A 12,389-nucleotide genomic window follows, 5' to 3' on the forward strand; every position below is an offset into this window, starting at 1 on the left:
TCAGGAGCCACGATCTTCACCTGGGCCTTCAGAGCATCCTCGGTCATGAAGATCGCGTTCTTCCTTTGCTCCTTGGTCGCCTTGTGCTTTTTCTTGAGCTCTTCAACCTCGGCTTTAGCGGCTTTAGCCGACGAGATGGTCTGGTCACGCTCCTTCTCCAAGACCACCACCCGACCCTGAGCAGCGTTCAGCTGGCTCTCTAGAGTCATCTCCCGTTCAGCTAAACGGGCCACCGTCTCGTCGGAAGCCTTCAATTTCTCCCCGACAGATGTCGCTTTCTCCTCAAAAGCCTTGAGCTTCTCCCCCATCTCGGACAACTGACTCTGGAGCAGCTCGACTTGCACCTTAAAGTCGTTGTTCGCCTTGCCTGAAGATTCGAGTTTTCTTCGGAGAGTCTGCATTCCCGACAACTCGAACTCAGCCTTTTGAGCTATCACGGCCCCCCGGAGCAGAGTCCGGTACATCCATCGCGCCTGCCCATCCAGGTCGGTCCCAAGAAAATGCTCCTCCGTCCCAGGATAATGGTGAGAGTCCCTTCCGGGCTGGCAGATGCCTTCCGCTTCTTGGGGGTATGAATAAGTTCCACATCATCATCTTCTTGATGGGTAGGAGACGAGTGCCTAGCAATGGCCGCCTCTTCGGGAATAGGGGAAGCCTGCACCTCGGCTGGATCTTTTTCAAACATCCTGGTGTCCTGGGGAGAGGGCACGGCCTGATCCCCCTTCTCCCCGGAAGGGCCCCCCGGTTCCCCGGCATCCTTCTCGTCGGCCTTCTCATCATCGCTATCCTCCAAGAAGGTCTTGACCAAATTTTCAAGCCCAGTCACCAAAGCAGACATCTCTACTACAACAAGAAACCAAACACGTTAGTCGTGAAGTCGGGAGAAACAAAATAAACAACAATCAATGCAAAAACACAAGGCAGAATAGCTCACAAATATAGTTCCTGGCGGACTTCCGTTCACCCATGAGGAGGTGGGGGTTCACGGGGTTCTTTCCAAAAATAGCATACAACACATCGGCAATCCTTTTATTTACAGAGGACGTTCCCTTGTAGGTCACCTTGATGAAAGAGTTAGACCCCGCCCCAAAACTCCAATAAGTCGGGATGAGGCGTTCCCCCTCTAACGACAACCAAAAGGGATGGTGACCTTTAGCAGAGCGAACTTTGAAGAATTTGTCCTTGAACCCATGATAGGAGTCCTCGAACAGGCTAAATATTCTCCGGCCTTGGGCAGACCGGAAAGACAAAAACCCTTTTCCTCGCCTTCCCTTGTTTGGAGGGGTTGGTAAGGTTGAAAAAGAAGAGGAAGACATCCACTGACGCCGACAGCTCGAGATATTCACAAACCATCTCGAAACAGTGGATAGAAGCCCAGCTGTTCGGATGGAGTTGCGACGGCGACACGGATATCCGATTAAAGAGAGACATCTGGAAATCGGAGAACGGCAGGCGGACGCCGACCTGGGTGAACATGGCTTTGTAAAATCAAATCCAGTCGGCGATCCGGGGAGAACGGAAATTAATCTCGTACAAACGCTCGTCGGGCGCAGGGACGAAAGTCTCGTAATTGGTCTCTTCATCTGTTCCCCCGCAGAGATATCCGGCTTGCCGGAACTCCGTCAACTCCTCCAGATCCATCTGGTTCGGCGAGTCCTTTATGTCTGAGGTCACCCAGGCGTAGGGGTATAGTTCGCCGCGGAGGTGGAAGCCCGAGAGACGACGCGAGGCATACCTACAGTGGGGGTACCACTCCATTAGTCTATGAGGTCGGGAGCCCAGAAAAACCCAAAAAACTACGTTTATCCTATTTGACAATTAAGATCAAGCATGGCTAAAGCTACACCTATCCCGAAAGCCACCTAAAAACCTACCCTGGAATGGTACCCCTTCCCTAACACGTCTACCTAGCATCAAAAGGTCATATAACCACAAATTCCAAGCAAGACAGCAAGAACAAACAAATACTAACAACAAGCACACAATAACAGAACAGGAAAAAGAGAAGTCCGAGGATTACCTGAATTTGTTGCGAAAGCTGGAAGGATGAGAGGAAGATGTTCGAGAAAACTGCAACAGCACTCTGGAATTTCTGAGGGAAGGAAAAGGGAGATAGCAAGGAAATGGAAGAAACAGAGGCGTAAAAAGAAAGAAAAAGTGGGAGGTGAACTATTTAAAAACTGCCATTCAGGAAGCGCGAAAGACTTGGGGGCAAAATGGTAATTGTGCATGGGGTTTTGCAACCCATTATGAGCATTTAATGCTCAGCACGAAGAACGAAGCGACGAACGGTTGCTTCAACAACCAAGAGACACGCGCGCAAGGGGCATGTCCCTTCCACGGGCGACCGACCTGACGATGATGCATAGAACATGAAATAACGCGCCACTAATAGATCCCACGACTATCACTGGCGCGTGGGGGCACTGTTACGGCCTGGCCCAAAACCTCAACGGGTCGGTCCAATCCGAACGCCACCCGACCCGAACGGTCAAGGGTGAGGCGCCCCGTAACCGACCCGGACACGCGTCCCAGACAGCTCACTTACAGCTGTGGGATAACGTCTCGGAAAAAGTGGGCCTACCCTTGTAGGACCCACCTCTGACACAGTATATAAGGGAAAGGTTTTACCCTTCCCCCAAGGTACGTCACATATCACATCACCCCTTTTCGCCTGCACTTTTACTGACAAGAGCGTCGGAGTGTCTTTGCAGGTGACACCCCCCCTTTTCTACACGAAGTACTCGGGACCTCGTACACGCCAGCCCGGCAGTCCACGACCTGACGAGCCCCTACCACTCCCTGGAAGTCCAAACCCGAATCGTCCGGTAACCGACCTACCGAACAAATTACTTACAAAAGCTTTGAGGGGCCATGACCCATTGTCCTAACAAAACTCTGCCAATAGTGAGACCCACATAAATATTAAAATATAAAGAAAGATGAAGATTCACCCTATGGTGCACATTACTCCAAAGTCCAAACCGAGATCATTACAAAAACAATATCAGTATTCTTGGTAAAGTTCTTTATACCTAGTAACCTAGCAGACCTTTAAGCGGGTGCAGTGCAATAATAATGACAGCTCCAGCCATGAACTTTACAAAAAAAAAAATTCAAGATAAGGACTAAGAAAATAAAGTATGGTTGCTTGATGGCAATCAATAGAAGGATTTATTCAAATATATAAAGGAAGCAATCTACATTTAAAAAGAATAAAAAATAATTACAGAAGAAAAGAATAGCATTCTTTAATATGATTGAAGAAATACTCAGTTTTGTTAGCAATATAATGATTTGTTAGTGATGAGCAAATAATCAAGTCACAAAAATAATGCAAATACTAACTCCGAGTAAGCATGGACCATTCAAAACTTCTAGCAATTTGTCTAGCGTCTGCTAGTTAGTCGTATACTAATGATTTATGATAACTTGGCATAAAAATAACATAAAAAAACACTGATGCTTCATTATAATAATATCTCATTGCTTCTTTCTGAAACACATTTAGATTCATGTACTCACTTAATCAATCTTAACAGTCAAGTTTTTGTTTGAAAATTGTATCTTAATCAACCTCAAATAGTCAGAAGTCATGCTTTCATTGAAAAAATGGAGAAATAATAAACAATTTATCATTTAGCACTTCAGCAACCTTTTACCTACTATTGTACTTTTAACGAAATGAATTTGCTAAGGTCAACCATCACAGCTCAAAACTAATTAAAATTCTCTTAAAAGCATATATTCCTTTTTCTTAAAATATGAATATTTACTATATGTGTATCACAAATACTTGTTTTTGTGTCCAATGCTATTCAATATCACAACTACTTATTTTTTTGCAGCAGCTGCTACCACCTCAGCTTTATTTAGCAACTTATCATGTCTGCCTTCAATTTCACCTGCTACTTTGCTAATTACAAATTCATTCTCATTCAATCTATTCTCAAAGTTTGAAGGTATTTTCTTTCTGCTTCTATTAACTAACACAAATTCTATCCAAAATATATGCTACGATCAAGAAATGAAATATCGTAATTCAACATCTCATCTTTATCATGCCAATATATTTTTACTTTAAATAGTCCATCACTAAGAATTCAATGCAACATAAATATGATGAGAATAAGTAGAATAAAATTCAAATATACTAATCTAAAAAAATTATTTTTATCTTTCTTTCCACTCTAAAATCAAGAGAAAAAGGACTCCGACGCTCAAATCAGTTCTTAATACTAAAGAATACTCAAAAAACTATTATCTTTATGCCCGTTTTGTATCTGATTCCCTCTATAACCGTGACCTCTCTCTATTTATCGTTACATGGTGAGAACCGATCTATGCATGGCCTTTACGAGTTGTCCACGGTCAGTTTGATAATAATTCGAACTGCCTTTGTAGTGGCCGAAATATGCACGAATACTATAGAGGTGCTAGTAACGGTTTTTTTGTTAGAAAATATTTTTGATATTTGAAATTTAGTTCCGAGATATGGTGTCATGGACCAAAGTATTCAAGTATGGATATAGTCCCCAAACTTGACTTGCTTTTGTGTGAGCAAGTTGAGCTTTTTTATGATACTTGTATCTCGGAGCGTTGTAAGTATCGCAGTAGCCCCTCAAGCTCAACGTGTGACCATTTGAATGCATGTTAAGCTTTTTAGGCCTCTTGAATGTTACTTAGGGAATGTTAAAGGTTTGCGTTATTTTCAATGTATTTAATGTAATAATTACCTTTATGCGATTATCCCAAGTAAATAAAATCCGTTCATTTTTTGCAGTAGATGAATAGTTTTTTCTCATCCAATGGTAAATAGTGGTAAATGACGCAGATTATGTGCTAGTGGGCTTACCATGATTTGTATTACACTTTTTTTTTACACATTAGGAACAAGTGCTGGGTGATTACTCATAACTTTACCAAGTGAAGAAGGGATGACTTCCATGTTAGGATTTGGTTGAATTAGTCCCACATTGCTTAGGATAGCAAATGGAGTGGGTGGCCTAGGCTATAAATATGAGGCTAAGTTCTCCATTTGTTTTTGCATAAGTCAGAAACACTTTAAGCTTGTATCTGATTTTTCTTTTTCTCTATACTCTTTGATTAGAGAGTATTGTCAGGTGTAGTTAGATATTTGCTTTGAGAGAGTGTGGGTGTACTGGGGTGCCGGTGTTAGAGAGAAAGAAGTCTATGTGTTGTAACAATTTTCACATAGTGATATTCTCTGGTTGTCATTTGACAACGGCCGTGGTTTTTTCTCCGGGAGTTTCCACGTTAAATTCTTGTGTTGTGATTGTGTCTATTTTATTTCTTTGTCAAAGGTGTTTTCTCAAGGGGGAATGATGTCTTATTCCCAACATTCCAAAGGTTAGTGTTGTTTACCTTCGTCTTTGTCTGTTTCTTCCTCTTTTCTTACCATGGTAAAAGACAAAAAGAATAAAGTGGTATAAGTAAAAAATTATCTGTACGCATGGGTGCATGCGGATGTAAAGTGTCGCGACTCCCTGTATTACAAAGTTGAAAAAATTTCTGAACTTTCTGCTTATAGTTACGTCAGGGCTAGTATGCTAGTAGGTGTAGAATTGCTTCTAGTTAAAAGTTTCAAAGAAATGTTTGTAAAAGTACCATAAGTGAAAATTGTATATCCGTTTTACCTAGATGACGAGTTGGTGGAAAAGTTTCCTTTATATTAGTATCCCAAACCCATGCAAATTTTAGATGCTCCGGAAAAGAATGAGGAGGAAAATTTGGTGTTAGAGTTCCTGATAAAATGTTTTTCTTCAAAAAAGTTGTTTTCTATTCTTGAGATGTTGAAGGTTGAGGGTGATAAAGAAGCTTTGGGAACTTATATTAGTAAATTTTTGGCATAAATTGAGTTTTATAATCGATTCGAAAAAAGCTGGTTGTTTCTCAGATTCTGATGCTATGTCATTTGTTTCAAGTGGAAAGATTCCGAGCTTATCATTTGCATGGATGAGATTGTTTTTGGATCAAAAGAAGAAGAATGATAAAGAAACTCCTGTCGCGGTTGTTGGAAAGGGTATAGAGATGGATGCTGCATAGTCAAGTGCTCGTCCGTTAAAAAGGAAAAAACTGGATTTAGTAATGTGGTTATTTACAAAACCTTGTGGCTACTTCTTAGGTCATTGGTGCCAGGATGCTATGCTTAGGTTGAATGTCTGAAATAGTCGGAGCGGAGGAGAGGAAATATGCAAGTAAAATTCTGGATTTGGAGAAATTATTAAAAGAGGGATGAGGTTGTTATTGAGGCTACGGCAAAGATGAAAGGTATGAAAGTGGAAATGGCTAAACTTCATGAATAGATCTGAGCAGTGCAAGGTCAGGTCAAGGATGCTGATAATGAAAAAGGGCAGCTAACCTCTAGGGTACATGAGTTGGAATAAGAAGTGATGGAAATGTTTGCGACAGGCTTTGACCGAGCTATTAGTTAGGTGACGGCATTGTCCCCTGACTTTGATGTCGAAAGTCTTGACATGACGAAAATAGTAGTTGATGGTAAGCTGGTAGATGGTGAAACTGGTGAGGAGGCAGAAGGTGACAATGGAGGATCTGTTCAGAAGGATAATTGACATAAAATTTGTAGTTTTTGTATTATGTGGCTTGTTTGGTAGCTCTTTTGACAATGGCCTTTTGGTTTGTATATTTTGAATGATTGACATGGTGTTTTGTACACCATTATTTTGAAAAACTTGCCTATTTGCTTGATGAATGCATGTTTGCATATTGTGTGTGTAATTTTTGCAAGCTTTCATATAGAAAAAATAGTACTTTATTGAACTGGAGGATTTGACAATACTTTCTAATATGGAAGGTGCAAAGTGATCGGCCTTGTTAAAACTTTTCCGAGAAAAACCTGTGTTCTTTTATTGGGAAAAACTTCGTTGGTAAGAAAAAGAGTACCTTTCAGCTTCGGCTTTTACATGTAATAAAAATGCAAGGAAGATATGTTCCATGTGTTTGGGAGCTCGGTTCCTACCAGTGTTTGTAGAGAATATGCCCCTCGTCCGTGTACTTTTGATACTCGGAATGGTCCTTCCCATGTGGCGGCAAGCTTTCCCTAGCCAAGAGGTTTGCGAACATCTTCTACTTTCCTTAGAACAAGGTCTCCGTGTTGCAATGTTCTCGGTCGCACCCGTTTGTTATATTTTTGTCTTATGACAATCGGCATTTCCTGTTGCCTTCGTCTGGCCGAGGTGCATTCTTCATCTAAAGTGTCCAGCTCGGCTCGACTCGCCTTATCTGGTCATTGGCCTTGGTAGTTGTTAGTTCAGTTCTTAGTGATCCTTGTGAAATTTTCACTGGGATCATTGAGTCTGCTCCATATACTAGTTAGAATGGTGTTTCTTTAGTTGTTGAATTTGGTGTGGTGTTATAGCTCCATAAGATTTCTGGGATCAGCTCGGCCCAGTGTCTTTTGGCATTGGCTAACTTTTCCTGTAGGGACTGCAAAATAACTTTGTTAGCAGCCTCAACGAGACCATTAGTTTGTGGGTGCTCAACAGAAGAAAAATTATGTTTGATATTAAGGTTATTTATAAAAGATGCTATGCTTTTATCAGTAAATTATCTATCATTATCAGTAACAATATCACCTGGCAAGCATATCTACATATGATAAATTTTCATATGAAAGATCGTACCTTATTTGAGGTTATCTTGGCTAGCGGCTGCTATCCATTTTATGAAGTAATCAATGGCAACTAGTAAAAATTTTACCTGATCTTTGGATACCGAGAAAGGTTCGAGAATGTCAAGCCTCCACCTATAAAAAGGCCATCCTACCTCGGAGGTGTGTAACAGCTCAGCTGGATTATGAATAGTTGGTGCACACCTCTGACAATTGTCGCAATGTCGTACTTTCCTCATGCAATCATTCTAGAGTGTTGGCCAATAATAACTTGTGCGAAGGAGTTTTGAAGCTAGGTTGTGCCCTCCGATATGTGTTCTATAGATCCCTTCATGTGCTTCTACCATGGCGAGGCAGTATTCCTCCGTTCCGAGACACTTTAACAGTGATCTGGAAAACCCTCTTTTGTATAGATCGTCCTAATCAAGGTGAAATGACTCGCTTTCTTCTTAAACAACTTTAGGTTTTCTTCTGTCGTCAGGATCTTTTCTGTTTTCAAATAAAGCTTGCATGGTGTCCTCCAATCTGTTTCTTGTGACAAAGAGAAGACATGGATACTACATATGATTGGTTCCCCAAGCGTTAGTTGTGACAGAACTGGTATGGTGTCTGTAACTTTGGAAGTTGCTAAATTTGGATAAAACACCTGTCCTATTATTATCCTCCCAAGGTATATGAGTGATCTCAAAAGTTTGGAAAATTTGAATTAACCTTTTAACATTGTTCGAATATTGTTCCAAAAAGGGATCTCTTGCCTAGAAGTTGTCGTTTACCTGTTGTACAACTAGCAATAAATCATAGTAAACCTTAAGGTGTTGAACTTTTGCGTCTTTGGCCAAATGTAAACTGGCTAAAAGAGCCTCGTATTCGGATTGATTATTACTTGTCTTGAATAGGAATGTGATGGACTGTTTGGCACATACTCCAGTATTGTCTTTAAGAATAATTCTGGCTCCGCATCCATCCTCGTTGAAGTGTATTTAGGACTAACTACGAGACCTTCAACCTTTCATTATAGCATTATCTCGCTTCCTTGTAGTCAGAATGTACAGTTTCGATAACATTATCTTGCACATGGAACTTAACACATAGGTGAATAGTAGAAACGATAGCTCCAAAAGAGTTTAAAGATGGTCGCTCTAATATAATGTTATAAGGGCTAACACAATCAACTACCAGATATTGGATATCTAGGGTTTTTGAATGGGGTATTCCTCTAAAGTTGTTCTCAACCACACATAACCTGCTACAGGTACTCTTTCCCTAGAAAAGCCAACCAATTCTCCAAATGAAGGTTGCATACTGCTCGGGTTTAGCTGCATCTTCCAAAAAGTTGATAAAAATAACATATCGACACTACTACCTGGATCCATTAGTACTTTCCTAACTGTGGCTTCTCCTACTGTTACAGATATTACCACGGAATCGTCCAGGTTTTGGCTTTTAGATCGAAAATCAGAATCAGTGAAAGTGATACATGGTACTGAGTTTGCTGGGTTCCGAAGTTCCGTATATTCTTTTGTCAAGGTTAGCATGGTCCTGTAACTTCTCTTCCTTGTGGAGCTTGTAAGTCTTCCACACGCAAATCCTCATGAGATATAGTTTCTGACTTTTCTTGTCGGGGGTGGGGGATTTGTATTGGACCATTTGGCATTATTTTTTGCAATTGTGGCTGAGTTCGCGTGATCCTCAGTCGCTGGGGGACTCTCGGAAGTTTTCTGTATTCGGCCGTTGACATATTTATCGAACAATCCTTGTCGTGCCAACCGCTCTAAAAGGTCTTTTGCTACTACACACTCGTCGGTCGTATATCCAAACTTTTAATGAAATGCACAATGCTTATTTTTGTTGACACATTTTTTATCTTGATACGTTCCGGCTCTATTGGGGGGTTTAATGATTTTGACGTGCAAGATTTTTTTTATAATGTCTTTTCTCTGAGTTAAATTGTGTATAGGAATCGAATTTTGGTGTCAATTTAAACTGCTTTTTGCCTTCTTGATTATTGCTCGTCCTGTTTTGCCTATCATCCTCCCTGCGCGGTGATGGTTTTTCCATCCTCTTGGCCTCTCTTAACTCCTCAATCTCAATTTGACCTGTTGCTTTATCTCTAAATTCGACTAATATTTTTTGTTTTGCTATTGCTATTGCTTCCTGAAATTTTTTGGGACAGAGCCCACTTTTCAAGACATGCAAGTGTACTTCTGGATTGAGATATGGAATTTCCATTACTGCTGTTGCAAATTGTGTCATGTATTCCTTCAAGTTTTTTTTTTTTCATCTTGCTTATAACCTTACAATACGCGCTGTCACTGTTAACTATTAACAAAAAAAGATATTATACAATAAATAGTAACCAAGACCCAACTACCTACAAAGGCTCATAGCATCTGTCTTATGTAAGCCAAAGTTAACATTAACTTAACAAGGGAGTCGACCTAGGAGGACCCATTATAAGTTTATAACCCCCCCGAAGCTAACCCCTACAGGAGAGCAATCCACACACTGCTTTTTGGAATAACATTTTTTGTACCTCTTCACAATCTTTATCTGTACCATAGAGCAGTCATTTTTTAAAATTAATTTATATTTTTAAAAATAATTCCAGTTATTTTAAAAATATGTAAAAATTATTTACTTGAAATCATTAAATTTTAAGTTATGTTTACAAATATTACATATGGATTCCTTACTCCCACTTTTATGTGGGAGTATCATTAGCCAACACTAAAATAATTACAAAAAGAACCCCATTTTTTTGTTTTTAAAAAAATCAGTAATTAGATATTGACCCTCTAATTACTCTTTTTTACACATTGTTCTTTTTTCTTTAATTTCATATTCAAAGTAGTGGTGAGAGACTGAGAGTGAGACATTTGGTCTGCTAGGGTTTTGTTTTCCTCCTTCAATCACCGTAGCGGTGTAGCCATTCTCTCTTCCTCTCCCTCCGCAGTCTCTCTCGTTCGCTGCCGCCGCCTCGCAAGACGCCGCCGCCACACTTGGAGGTTAGTTAATCATTATTTTTTTCTCAATAGTCAAGAAATTTAATTATGCTTGCAATGAAAACTTAGAAATCTATTCAGTATTTTCACTGAAAATAATTTTATTTGTATATGTATCTGGTCACTACCTCTATGGTAAATACTAAATAGAGCAGCACTATCTAATCTAGTGTAGTAGATGTAGATCAACTCAAACTTTTATGAACAGAAAAGAAAAGAAAGTTGTGGAGGCACTTATTGCTGTCAGCAAGCCATCAACTTCTGTGTATGTGTTGTGGCCAATGGCAGTGAAGGGTGTCTTTTGGATGCTTGCTTTTCTAGCTGCATAAACGGGTAATTATTGGAGAAAGAGAACCGTTATGCGTGACAATGTAAAATTGACCTCACCATTGTTTTATATTATTCATTTAACGTTTTATTATAATACTGTTGAATGGTCCTTGTTGCTAAAACATTATTATACTTTACTGCTATTACTGCTGTAACCTGTAAGTGATTAATCTTTGTTGAATGAGACTTGATTAGTAAGCTGAGTTAATTGGAATTTCTAAGGGGGGACAAAATCTAAGATAGCAGTAGCTTAGGCATGGTGGATGAACTCAATAAACTATTTATACTCAAATTGGTTTGGAATTTTGGTTTGGTTTGAGAAATCAATTCATTTTAAAATGTAATCAAACTAAACCCTTCTGGATCCTTCCAAGTTTCAGGGTCTCTATGGATGGCAAACACATTTACGTATACTATCGTCTTGGCTTCAATTTCATACCCTGCTATTCTGCTATTTTTGTTGAATTCTCTTGGTACCAATGGTGCAGGTGCATAATATCTTAATGTTTCTTTGATCACTGCTTTCAGATAAACAAGCTTTTCAATATCTTCATCTTCTATGAATGGTTTCTTGCCATATAAACTTCGTATCTTCTTCCGAACGCAATCCTGCACACTATAGAATTCGACACGGACATCAATATCTCACTCAGATTCGTGGTTTTCGAAGAACTCACGTGCTCTGATATCTTGCCTAACATTCTTTCCACTTCAGATTTTCTGATGTGGTAGAATCCAGAGATTCGCTTGGAGCTGAAGAAATGAACGACGCAGATCTTCCTGATTTCTCTCCAGTACTCGCTGCATGGAGAGAAAATCAAATCGAAACCGTTGTAAGAGAGTCTAGTGGTTCCGAGCGACGGAGGTCTGCTTGAAACGTCAAGATCATGGTCTTTGAGAACCTCCTTTGCGAGTTTCGGTGAGGAGATAACTATGGCTGGTTTGAACCCTATTTGAAGGGAGAATATGGAGCCGTAGATCTTTGAGAGGTTCCATAGTTGGAGATTGAGGTTGGAGCTGTCGAGTTGGTGGAGGTTTCCGATTATGGGAAGTGGTTTAGGACCTGGTGGTAGTGGTTCTTTTGTGTTGTTGTTTCTTTAAGTGATGAAATATCACTACTGCCATTAGAGGAATTGCAAGAAGAAGCAGATAATACAGAAATGAAAACATTGAGTGGAAGAAATTGAAGAAGCCAATGCAAGCTAAGGGTGACTAATTAGTTATAGAGAACGATCAGATACACTTTGCTGCTAAGAAAATTAAATATCTTACTATATATATAGAGTTAAACCTTGTAAAATTGATAGTTGAGAGTCGTTATTTTTTTTTTTTTGTAGTTATGATATTTGATATGATATGAAGCAGCCGAAGAAAATTCATAGTCCAAACGGAGGTGCAGTATATAT

General features: G+C 39.9%; 1 pseudogene; it reads right to left on the bottom strand.

Moving 5' to 3' along the window:
- Positions 1 to 11,316: 11,316 nt before the first annotated feature.
- Positions 11,317 to 12,153, bottom strand: LOC107605412 (5-OH-xanthotoxin synthase-like; annotated as a pseudogene).
- Between the last annotated feature and the right edge of the window lie 236 nt (positions 12,154 to 12,389).

The sequence above is a fragment of the Arachis ipaensis genome, chromosome B8, assembly GCF_059453495.1.
Source record: "Arachis ipaensis isolate K30076 ecotype BB chromosome B8, ASM5945349v1, whole genome shotgun sequence".
Taxonomy (NCBI): Eukaryota; Viridiplantae; Streptophyta; class Magnoliopsida; order Fabales; family Fabaceae; genus Arachis; species Arachis ipaensis.